This window comes from Chiloscyllium plagiosum, unplaced genomic scaffold, assembly GCF_037043375.1.
Source record: "Chiloscyllium plagiosum isolate Xiang-an unplaced genomic scaffold, Cpla_swu_hap1 HiC_scaffold_28, whole genome shotgun sequence".
Lineage (NCBI taxonomy): Eukaryota > Metazoa > Chordata > Chondrichthyes > Orectolobiformes > Hemiscylliidae > Chiloscyllium > Chiloscyllium plagiosum.
The window spans coordinates 40,912,231-40,925,638 of record NW_028270166.1 but is presented as its reverse complement, the minus strand read 5'-3'; positions in this window follow the sequence as shown (position 1 = coordinate 40,925,638).

Genomic DNA, 13,408 nt, shown 5'->3' with positions numbered 1-13,408 from the left:
CCATGCCCCTCATGATTTTATAAACCTCTATAAGGTCACCCCCCATAGCTTCCGATGCTCCAGGGAAAACAGCCCCAGCCTATTCAGCCTCTCCCTGTAGCTCAAACCCTCCAGCCCTAGCAACACCTTTGTAAATCTTTGCTGAATCCTCTCAAGTGACAGAGTAGTTAAATGGATGCAGCAGGTTTGTTAGCAGCTTGGAAGAAGCAGGAACCCAACCAGAAGCAGAAAATCCTTCCAATGAAAAAGAGCCTCTACTTTGGGGTCAACGATTAATCAATGTCCATTTTACTAGCCAACAGTATCAATTAAATTCAACGTCGACCTATTGTCTATAAACGTTGGTTATAACTACTACATTATTATTATATTTAAAATTGGCATAAACTAAAATTTGTTGTATCAAGTTTTAATTTCTATCATTAATTCAGCTTTACCTTTTATTGAAACCTCGTTATTTATTACTCCTGATTTTAGATTCAAAAGCAGGAAAGTTAGATTTCTATGTGTGAAAGACGTGTCAAATATGTGACCGCACCATTGGAAAAATACATCAATTTCCATTGCTAGTTTCACTTAGTGGAAATTTTACTGCATATCTGGGAGGCTATACTGGATGTCACCACTGACATGGTACCATCTCTAACATCTGACAGCTGCGTAGCTCCACTAGATCCCAAATGTCTCCAAACCTTCTCCTGACAAAGGCTCAGTCAGCTAGTCCAGGTGCCAGCTGTAAGTCTCCACTGAGCCCAAACAGACGCTGGGCAAATTCACATAATCTCAGATGTTACCCACACCATCTCACTCAGATTTCAAAATGAATTTTCCGTTTTCACAAATGTATGCAAAATTAACCATTCTAGTGATCCACAAATGCATACATAAAGCTGCATAGATATCTACCTTAACTGAACCTAACTAAGGCCAAAAGATTAAGGTTTATTAACTGATAGTTCATCAGATTGCAGTTTCCCATCCAAAGCAAAACTTTAATCTCTCAAACTATAAATGTCAAACTAATAATTTGTTAATAGCTGGCTTTAAGATGCTTAGTATTGTTTAAATTTCATTTCTCATAAAATTATGGGGTTGCTATTTTATTTGAGACATTAACAAGGAAATTGACTTTATTCAGACAACAATTTTTTTGTAGGAGAAAATGCATTCCAATTTTTCCAAACTTCATTATTGTCATGTCAATGAATGAAATTGAGTATATATCTACACATAGCAACTGCGCTGTGTATAAATGATAGGATATTGATACTGTGTCTCTCCTTACACACACTGCAGTGGAAGAGATATAGGAAGAAATAGAATGAACACAGAAACACAGCTAGAGTCAAAGACAGGGGCACACACAACTGAAGAGAGACAAATGGAAAGAGAGAGAGAGAGAGAGAGCACAAAAGAGGGATAGCGGAATGAACAGGTATAGGACCACTTCTTATTGGAAGGAAAGAAATCTGCACATAAAACAAAGATTTAGGTAAAAACTGTTGGATTCGCTACTTCGGGAAAGAAAGTTATCGTTTGAAAACATTAGAATTTCACCTTAAACTTGTGAGGCCAAGAAATAATAGCAGGGGGAGTTTACTTTGTCTGTATTTGCATTTTACTCTCTCCACTGACCTGAATGTCACTGAATTACCCTCAGTGGGAGTGGGACAGACTGGAGCTTTGTCCAAAGCAGCAAATATCATTGTACTGGCCCTGTATGTAACTGGAATGCTAAGATCCCAAACCTTTACTTCTTTGAACCAAGTGTCTGTTACTGGTGTTGTATGTGATGGCGCTATCCACTGTAATGATGTTATACAGTCAGTCACATAGATAGTGATACAGAGACACAGTCAGCAACAGAGATCAAAACAGTCAAAGAGAGATGTGGCAGTCCATGTATAATGTGTGCACAATAGAGTAACACAATAAACATCTTACCATTAACTAAAATCCCTTTCAGCTAGAAACAATGGCCATATAACTCCCGTTCAGTAGAAACCACTCCAGGCAGGCAATAGTGATCACAACATGATGGCAATGATAGCAATTGGAAGGATGGCAGTTTCCTTTGGTAAGTCAGTGAATTAGATGGGTTTTCCCCCAACAATCAACAATGGGTTCATGGTCATCATTTAGACTCTTAATTCCAGATTTTTATTGAATTTAAATTCTCCCATCTTCCATGGTGGGATTCAAATCTGGGTCTCATGAATATTATCTGTATCTCTGGATTAACAGGTCCAGTAATAATACCACCTAGGCCAACGCCTCCCCTAAAAACCACAAGAGTTTGGAAATCCCTACCAACATTATGGCACCAAATGACCCCATAGATGTGAACAGCATTCAGCTATTAAACGGGAATGGTCTCATTGTAAGAAAAATGTGTAGGAGCAGAAAGCTCACACCGAAAAGACATAAAAACAAATTCATTATACACAAAACTATCAACAAAATAGAACAATTTTCACTCAAAGTTAAACCCAAAATCTTTCTTGGTAAGATCAATGATCCTCACCAGACATTTTGGCACACATCGAATTATATCAATGGGCATCAAATAAATTTTGAGTTAGACCATAAAGCAAGTATGATAGTCTTTATGGTCAGAGAACGCTGCGAGTAAATCTCTGTCTATAACTGACAAATTCAGTTCCAAGAAGTATGAAAAACTAAATTAAACATCAAAAGTATCCTACATTAAACTCTCCAACACAGGAGAATTTACGTCTTACATAATCGAGAATTTTCGTTCATGTGCAGAAGTGCTTGCATTGACTTGAATCTTACTCAGAACCTTGAAGAAGGGCTTGAAAAGAACTACTCAAACTGTTTAAATATCTAGGAAGACTAAGACTAAATGCAGTGTATACCTGAGAATAGATGCTAAACCAATATATCTTTATACTCCTGGAAAAGTATCATACCTATTAATGAAGCAAGTGGAGAGTCAACTGAAAGAGATGGCAGGAAATGAAATAATTCGGACTAGGCCACAATGCCAAAACCCAATGGCACTGTTCATATTTGTGTTGGTCTAATACAACTCAAGAAGACAGGACCGAAGGAAATTCACATTGGCCACAGCAGATGAAAGTTTAGTGAAATTGAATACAAGCAAAGTACTTACAAAATCCAATGCAAATAGTAGCTTTTGGCAGGTTCCATTCGGTGAGCTAATGACTTTCATAACCCCAATTGGAAGATTTCGCTTCAATTGTTTACTATTAGTCATTACATCAGTACCAGGATCTTCTAAAGGAAAATACTGAAAAAGTTTTAAGGATTTAGTGAAGTGATCTGCTGCATAGATGACACTTGAATCAATGAGGGATCTGTTAAACCTGAGAGTAAGTGCAATTTTTAATAGCTTATAGGAAGAAAGCTTCACACGTAATGTGTGAATTCTCCAAGACACCCATTTGTTTCTTGAGACACATTATCATTAATGGTTGATCCACAAAAGACAAAAATCATTATAGAATTTCCAACTCCAAAGTTGGTCAAAACCTTCAAAGGATTTCCAAAAATGATCAATCAGGTTACAAAATCTTTAGCTGGAAATGTGTTGCTGGAAAAGCGCAGCAGGTCAGGCAGCATCCAGGGAACAGGAGAATCGACGTTTCGGGCATAAGCCCTTCTCCAGCATCTGCAGACCTCACTTTCTCCTCTTACAAAATCTTTACCCAATTTAGTAACTTTTACCGAATGTTTGTAAAAACTATAAAAGGCACAAATATTGTGCTGTACTCTTCATCAAGAACAGACGTTTAGGGAAATGCTAACTTCCACAAATATCTTGGCAATTTACAGTTGTTAATTTCTGACTACAGTAGTAGCAGATCTTCAGCAACAGGGTTAGGAGTAGCACTTATTCAGGAATCACCAGACGGTGTTGAAGATCACATAGAGAGAGGAGATATACAGTTATAGAGTTTTAAAAAAGCACTCATAGTTAAATGGACATACAAGCAATTCTCAAACTATACTTTGGTCAACCTCTGGTCTCCTTGTTCGATGAGAAAGAACTCACAACAAATCTCCAAAGATGTTAATTGAGATTGATTGAATTTGTTTCTACATCATGCCATATACAAGGTAAACTCTAAGCAACAGCATATGGACTCTGTAGAGCAATTGCTGACAGACTTACGCAATGAGAAGATAATTTCAGTGAAAAAATTAAGTTGTACACCCAGTTTACTGTGGCACAATGGGCAGCAAATCAGAATAGACTCAATCAGCATAGTCAAATGCTTCAGGAACAAATGCAAGTTTTGAAATTCATCCATATTATACAGAGACTTGATCAGGTCAACAACTCCATGGGGTAGTCATGAAAACTTACTTTAAATATAGGAAGTATTCGGCCAGCATATATCGAGGGCTGAAGGACCTGGACTGTGATGTGCTGTTCAAATTGTGAAGTTTACAGAATTCTTGAAATCGTTCCCATCCACCAGACACCATTCTAGACTGGCAGTACTGATCTCCTATAATTGCCACAATCGCATAATCACATCTGGTTACTTGTTCATGCAGTTCCAAATTTATTAACCAAATTATGTGCATTTACATACATTACTCACCTTGTATAGTTTTGCACTCACCTGGTTTACTTTTCAATTATCCCTTGTACTCTTACTGTTAGTCTCTTCCAGTACTTTATGATTAAGAATATGGAGTGATTAAAGTCAGGAATGCTCAAGAAGTTGATTTGAATCAACAGAGAGACTTTGAGGGTTGCAGCACTCGAAGAGGTAATCGAGATGGGCATGATTTGTAATGTTTGTCACAAATACAGCTCCACTGTAACTTAATTATTCTGTACGTTTGGGTTTGCCTAGTGGAAAAAACAGCAATGAAAAACAACAATAATAATGAGGCTATTGCTGTTCCACTGATTGTTGAGTAGGAGAATTGGTTCAGTGGCTTTCAGTTTAATTAATGACAGTGTTGACTTCAGAGAATGTTTGCTGGAGGTACAGAAGAATGATGATAGACAGAAGAATAAGAATTAGTCAAAAAGCCAAACAGGATATTATACAAATTAATCATTTTGATGAATTAATTGTTTTTCTTCATTTTTAATTACCCTATTCCACTGTAGTTCAATGGATCATCTTCTTGTTGGTCCACATTGGTTGATTTTATATTTCCCGATCCTGACCTGTGTTTGCGTATGCAGGATCTCCTCCTCCCAATGAAAGTAAAAGCTGGTCAGACTGCTATCCTCTCTGTCCTGCTCTACGTCACCCAGCATCACAAGTTTTTGATCAGCTCCCTGGTTTAAAATTCTCTTGCCCTGACCCTAACTTGGACAGGACCTCATCCATTCAGCCATCATTGTGATCCTCTAATCTGCATTGGCTCCCCCTTTTAACATTCTGATCATATTTCTAATTTTCTCCTTGGCCTGGCCTGTTCCCACCTCCAGCCCTAAAATGCTCCAGGTATCTACACTTCTGCCATGTTGGCATCCTGAGAATCTGCAATTTTCATTCCTGTATCGTTAGTGGCTGTTTCTTCAGCTATGAACATTGTAATTCCCTCACTGTGCTTCTCTATCTAATCTCCTTTAAAATCCTCCTTCAAATCTATGTCTTTGACTAAGCATTTCATCAAACTGTCTTCATATCTTCTTTCATGACTTGGTATCCAGTGAAGCATGTTGTGACTTTTTTTTGCATTAAAGGTGCCCTATGAATGTAAATTGTCGTTATATTCTTATCCCTTCTCTCTGATCCCCTGGCTTTAACCCTGTGTGTAGTCCCAGTCTTCCAGTCTTTATGACCAAGGCTGAGCCATCTCAGCCCATCTGGAAGTAGCTATTTAAAGTTATCCATCTGTCTACCATTAAGAATATTCTCAAAACTCAATACTCATCTTTCTTTACCTTGCCCAATGCTGGCTTCCTTTCTTGATCTTTTAGTGTTTCTCTACTTTAACTCTGCTATGTAAACACAAGTTGTTATTGAAATAAGTTGAACATAAATTGACATCAATGTGAAGGCAACCCTGAAGGATGTTTTCAATACTAAGAAGATAAGCATTTTTTGTTGAATATCCAGTGGCTATGAAGTCAGTTCAAGTGCCCTTTTCCAACTGAATCCAGCTGTATAGAGGTGAACTGAGAGTCTTCAGGAGCAGATATGAAAGAAATGAAGCTGAAAATGTGATTAACTTGATGATTCTATTTGGCATGATACAAGTTTCCATCTTTTATTGAGATAGACATTATGGGAGATCCTTCAACTGAAAATATACCAGTTAAGACCTGGATTTTGAAATTCCAGTCCATAAACCATGTGAATCCAGGACATCAGCTATCAACCACATAATCTCTGCATCTCATGGCCCCCCTGTTACATATTGAGGAAGACAATGAGAACACCATCTTATTTATTCCAATGCATTCATTAATGACTAATGAGTTCTATTTTTGCTCAGAATGAGTGCAATAGATTGGAACATAAGAACATAGGGCTAGATTGCCATTCCACCCCTTCATTCTTACAAAAGCAGAGAGCTCCGCATTGCTGAGGAGATATTCCAGTTAGTGACTCTTCGGAAACGTAGAGCCGAACATACATTCTGAAAGGTGGCTGGTAGTGCAGGATGGTCAGGTGAAGGATGGGACATTTAAAAGAATCAGAGTCATAGACTTACAGCCTGCTGGCAAATGGCAAGTACATAAGGTATGTGTAAGGATAGAGAGCCAGGAGCATGGAGTGCCAGAGGGTAGTGTCATACAGTCATAGAGTCATAGAGTCATAAGGATGTACAGCACAGAAACAGACTCTTCAGCCCAACTCATCCATGCCGACCAGATATCCTAAATTAATCTATCTCCATTTGCCAGCATTTGGCCCAAATCACTTCAAACCCTTCCTATTCATTCACCCATCTAGATACCTTTTAAATGTTGCAATTGTACCAGCCTCTACCACTTCCTCTGGAGGCTCATTCAGTATACGCACCATTTTCTGTGTGAAAAAGTTGCCCCTTAGCTCCCTTTTAAATCTTTCCACTCTCACCTTAAACCTATGTCCTTTAGTTTTGAATCCCCTGGGGAGAAAAATCTTGAGTATTCACCATATTCATGCCCCTCTTGATTTTATAAACTTCTATAAGACCACCCCTCAGCCTCTGATGCTCCAGGGAAAATAGCCCCAGCCTATTCGCCTCTTCCTATAGCTCAAACCCTCCAACCCTGGCAACATCGAGAATAGGGTACCAAGTAATTAGGGCTTCGAATGAGTAGGCAGGCAGATGTGAGGGTGCAAAGTGGCAAAGAAGCCAGCTAAGTGATGTAGCGCTTAAGATAGTTCAGGGTGGCCGGGAGAAATTGAATCAGACAGGAGTTGGAGGAGGGTAGGTGTCAGGTGTTGGGGGAGGGGAGGATCTGGCAGTGGGAGATGAGGATTATGACTTTTGGCAGTGGGATTGAGTCCAGTGTGGGGTTTGGGAAGGATGGGAGTGGGGACAGCCAGTTCAGAATGCAAGATAGGGGTGGAGGCTGGGTGTGGAGTGGAAAGGATGTAAACGGCATGGGGTTTGATCCAGTTTGGAGCAGGGAATTGGCCAAGGAGAATGGATTCTGAGCCAGGGAATGGGGTGTCATGGTCTGTTGCAAGGAATGATGAATTGAGTCCAATGGTGGGAGGGAAAGGTGGGAACAGATTGTGGAGTGAGGTAGGAGATGGGGTGTCAGATCAGGGTCTGGGGGAGGTGTAGCTGGAGGTGTGTGAGGCAAATATGTCGTCACTTGAATAGTTATATAGGAAGTAATGTTTTCTGAGTAATGATTTACTTAATTACACCAGAACACTCCAAATTTCTTGATTTAAATGAATACTTTGAGGAGATTCCAAATGTGGAGTAATTCCCCAGTGAAATCTTCAATTAGTTAGTTCCTTCAGAGTCCACTCCGACAGGCCTTCTGCAAGGTTCCTAAGTGTAATTCACATCAATGCTGGAATAGCAACTGTCTGGCTGCTGGAAAATCTGAGTCTTAATGTTTGGAAACACAGGAGAACCATACCAAATGTTGAATCTACTCTGCCACTCAATACTATCTTGGCTGATTTTTGGCCTGAATTCCACTCTCCTCCATATTCCCCATATCCCATGATTACTGGGGGGACGGGGGTAGGCTGTTGAACAGGATATGAGAGACAGGATTTACGTGTATTTGGAAAAGCAAGGACCAATGAGGAATGGTCAGCACAGCTTTGTGCATGGGCAATTGTGTTTCGCAAATTCGATTGAGTTTTTGAAGAGGTGACCAAGAAGATAGATGAAGGCAGAGCGGTAGACATTGTCTACATGGACTTTAGCAAGGCCTTCAACAAGGTTTGCATTGTAGATTGGTTAGAAAGGTTAGATCACATGTGACCCAAGAAAAGTAAGTAAAGGGTTGTTGTTCAGACTAGAGGCCTGTGACCAGCAATGTATCATATGAATTGGTGTTGGGTCCACTGTTGTTCATCATTTATGTAAACAATTTGGATATGAATATAGGAGGCATGGTTAGTATTTTTGCAGAAGATATCAAAATTGGTGGTATTGTTGCAATGAAGATTATCTAGGAGTACAATGGGATCTTAGTCAACCAAGAGAGTGGGCCGAGGATTGGCAGATGGAGTTTAATTCAGATAAATATGAGGTGTTGCATTTTGGTAAGACAAACCAGGGCAGGACTTACACTGTTAATGATATGTCTCTGGGGAGTGTTGCCAACAAAGCGACCTAGAGGCATGGGTACATAATACATTGAAAGTGGCATCACAGGTAGACAGAGTGGTGAAAAAGGTGTTTGGCACACTTGCCTACAGACCATTCAGTACAGGCATTGGGGTGTCACATTATAGATATACAAAGCAATTGGAATGCCAAATTTGAAGAACTGCGTAAAATTATGCTTGCCCTGCCATTGGAAAGATGTTACTGAGACTGGAGGGTTTAAGTTATAGGGGAGGCTGGATAGACTGAGACTTTTTTCACTGGAGCATAGGGGGTTGAGAGGTGGTCTTATAATGGTTCATAAAATCATGACTGGCATAAATAAAGTGAATAGCCAAGGTCTTTTCCTGAAGGTAGGGCAGCCCAAAACTAGACGGCATAAGTTTAAGGTGAAAAGGGAAAGATTTAAAAGGGACCAGAGGGGAAACTTTTTCACATAGAGGGCAGTGTGATTATGGAACAAACTGAAAGGGGAAGTGGTAGAGACAAGTACAATGACAACATTTCAAAGACATTCAGACAGGTATATGGATAGGAGAGGTTTAGAGGGAAATGGGCCAAACACAGGCAAATGGGACTAGTTCAGTTTAGGATATTGGGTTGGCATGGATGAGTTGGGCCAAAGGGCCTGTTTCCAACTTGTATGACTCTATGATCTGAAAGACCAAAATTCTGTCTATCTCAACCTTAAATTTTTTAAAGATGCTGCAATCAAAGTAGAGAATTCCGTGCAATGACAGAAATGTCACCTTATCTTAGTCCCAATATTTTATTCTAATTCCCTTGGAATAAAGGCTGTTTGCTTTCCTAATTGCTTGCTGTACCTGTATGCTAACTGGTTGTGTTCCTTGGATGAACATACCCAATTCTTTCTGAGCTTCAGGGTTTACAAGTTTCAAGCCTTTATGACCAGACTGAGCAATCTCACACCTCTCCCTGTTACATTATCTGCCACTTCATTGCCCATTCACTTTACATGTGCAGGAAGGATAGTGTCTGAAGATGAGTCATATTTAACTCATAACATTAATGCTGTTTCTTTCTTCATAGATATTGCCGAGTTTCTCCAGTATTTTCAATTTTATTCCAGATTTCCAGTGTTTTGCTTTTTATATATATATATATATATATATATATATTAGCCTCTTTGTGTCACCCTCACAGCTTGCCTTCCTACCAACTTTTTGGATATATCACTCGAACTAGGGAATGGAGCCTCTTCCTGTAAATCATTAATGTTGTTTGTAAATAGCTGACACCTCCAGCACTGATTCTTTCGGCAATCCATTATTCCAATTTGAAAATGTGTCATTTATGCCTACTATCTGCTTCCTCTCTGTTTACCAATTCAACATCATGCTTATATATCATCCTACCTCCATTAGTCCTTATCTTGTATATAAACTTTTTATGTCACATCTAATCACATTGCTTAGGAAATACAAATATAATACATCAACTGTTTCTCCTTTATCTACTCTGCCAGTTACATACTCAGAAAAAGGACATTTGTGAAACACAAATTCCCTTTCATAAAACCTGCGATCACTTATTTTAATCATTCTATACTTTTCTAAGTGTACTGTTATGACTTCCTTATTAATAGATACCAGCATATGTTTGATTTGATTTGATTTATTATTGTCACATGTATTGAGATATAGTGAAAAGTATTGGTTTGAGTGCTAACCACACAAATTATACCTTGTGAAAGTATATCAGGGTGATAGAATAGAATGCAGATATAGCGTTACAGCTACAGAGAAGATGCAGAGAAAGATTAACTCTCATCTATGCGAGGTCCATTCCTACGTCTGATAATAAAAGAGAAAGAAGCTGTTTTTGAATTGTTGGTATATATTTTCAAACTTTTGTATCTTCTGCCTGATAGAAGAGGATGGACGAAATTATAACTGGGATGGGAGGAGTCTTTGATTATGTTGGCTGCTTTTCCGAGACTGGTTCTTGTGATGGACAGGGCTGCATTCACAACTCGCTGTAATTTCTTGCGGCCTTGGACACACCATATCAAACTGTGATGTATCCAGACAGGATGCTTTCTGTGGTGCATCTATAAAAATTAGTAAGAGTCATTGTGGACATGCCAGATTTCCTTAGCCTTCAGAGGAAGTGGAGGGGTTGGTGTGCTTTCTTGAATGTAGTGTCGATGTGAATGAACCAGGACAGATTGTTGGTGATATTTACTCCTAGGAACTCAACCATCTCTATCTCAGCAGCATGGGCATGTCCTCTGCCCCACTTCCTGAAGTCAATGACCAGCTCCTTTGTTTTGCTGATGTTAAGGAAGAAATTGTTGTCTTTACATCATGCCACTCAGCTCTTTATCTCTTTCCTGTACTCCGTGGTGTTGTTGTTTGAGATCCAACCCACTAAGGTGGTGTCATCAGCAAAGTTGTAAATGACGTTAGAGCTGAATTTGGCTGCACATTCGTGAGTGCATAAGGAGTAGAGTAAGGGGCTGAGTACACAGCCGACCGGGCACCAATATTGAGGATTAGTGTGGAGGAGGTGTTGTTGCCTATTCTTACTGATTACACTCTGTGGGTCAGGTTAGCCTGATTGGCTCGTAGTTCCCCATTTTCTTTTTCCCTCCTCTTAATGGTGGTGTTACTTTGCTTACTTCCAATTTGCAGAAACCTTCAGATTCTAGGAGTGCTTGAAAAAACCCATAACCAGCATATCGACGATGTCTGCTGCTATCTCTTTTAGCATTCTAGCAGGTGGGCCATCGAGTCCTGGGGATTTGTTGGATTTCATGCTTCAGATTTCTACAGTGCTTTCTCACTGCTAACGTTAATTACTTTAATTTCCTCATGCTTATTAGCACCTAGGGTACCTTCTATTTCTGGAATGTAACTTGGGTTTTCTACTGTGGAGAAAGGCACAAAAAATTTATTTTGCAATTTCCCTGCAAGTTTAATTTGTCTCAACTTCTAAGAAGCCAACATTCACCGTATTTGCTTCCCTCTTTTTAATCCAGTCAGAAAAGTTTGAGAAAACTGTTCATATTCCTGGCTAGTTTACTCTCATATTCCGTTCCATTTTTCTCTTTTGATCAATGTTTTGCTTGCCACTTGCTAGTTCTTAAACATGCTCCCAATCCTCAGGCTTACTATTATTCTTTGTAACATTATAAACCACTTGTTTTAATCTAATACAATCCTTTGCAAGCCACAGATGGAGCTTTCTTTTTGAGTGTTTGCTTTTCAAAAGAATGTATTGAATATTTTGTTTTTTTGTTTAAATTATTTTGAAAACTGCTTTAGAATTCTACTTTCCAGAGACCTTCTGCTGAAAAAGCACACCTCTGTATACATCAGGGAAGCAGAACATCAGAGGGGTATGTGATACTTCCTTTCATTGAAGATCTGAGTAAGTGTCCAATTAAACTCCAACTTAGACAAGAGGTTAAGGACTTGTACAAGGTGACTAGACACCAGGCCAAACCCCCAACCTGAGTTACCATCTTTAAGATTAGAGGAATCAAAGGAATTAGAATATTTCTTTGGAGGATTTTTATATGAGTGAGAGGAAGAGCCTGCCAGATATGTTTTAGATCCAGGTCACAGTGTTTCAGCACAGAAAGGCACTGATGTTTGGACAAATTAGCCTCATTTCATTATTAGCGAAAGTGCACTTTCCACATCTTTTCTTGGTGGATTAATTAAAACAACTGAATGTTCACTTCATAGATACACTTCATCAATGTTAATTTTCAAAGCAAGGAAATCTTATTAAAGTTCCCAGTCGTCCGTAATGTAAATTAATTAAAGTAGCTTTTGGGCAATAACAAACCTTCAGCACAGGATTGTGAATTATGTCAGTTCTAGATAATTAAAGACAAAATGCCAGCACATAAGTCTTAATTAACTTCTCATTTGATAAGACAGCAACAAGGTAAAGCATCTTTACAAAATCGGCCCTTCCTATGTCAGTCTGATTAATAGACTCCATCACAAGAAGCCAATTAGTTTTTATACATTTAAAAGTAAGAAAATTTAAAAGAGCCTTTCTAATGATGTTTTATATTATGACTTACAAAAGTGTTGCTCAGAAGAGAGAATTTTGTGAAACTGCTTAATTTCTCTCAGCAGAGGCAGTCCATCACTGCTCCTGCAATTTGCAGGGATCAAGGTCACTCTGTTCAAACTTTTTCCACTCCTCATATTGTTTCCATGCCTACACTCCTGCCCTCCCACCATAGATTGAAGGGAATATGGAGGATATTCAACACCACTCAATACTGCACTGCTTTCTCCTCTCCCTTTCTGGATGGTACAAGTCACAATTGTAGATCACTCTTAACACAGCAGAGTAGCCCAAGACATTTATCAAGAGTGCCATCAATACAAAGGTTGACACCAAGCCACAAGTGGACCTAACAGGACAGGTGAAACCAAGCAGGGTCAAAGTAGTGAGTTCTAAGGAGTGTTATAAAGGATATAGGAGAAATAGAGAGCCACACTCACTCTGAGCAGTGAGCGTGTGGCTGGAAAGCATCACACAGATTACTCCCAAGATGTTCCTTTTAAGTTACTGCTCACCCAACCATTTAATGGACGATACGGTGGCTCAGTAGTTTGCACTGCTGTTTCACAGTGCGAGGAGACCAGGTTCAATTCTACCCTCGGGTGAC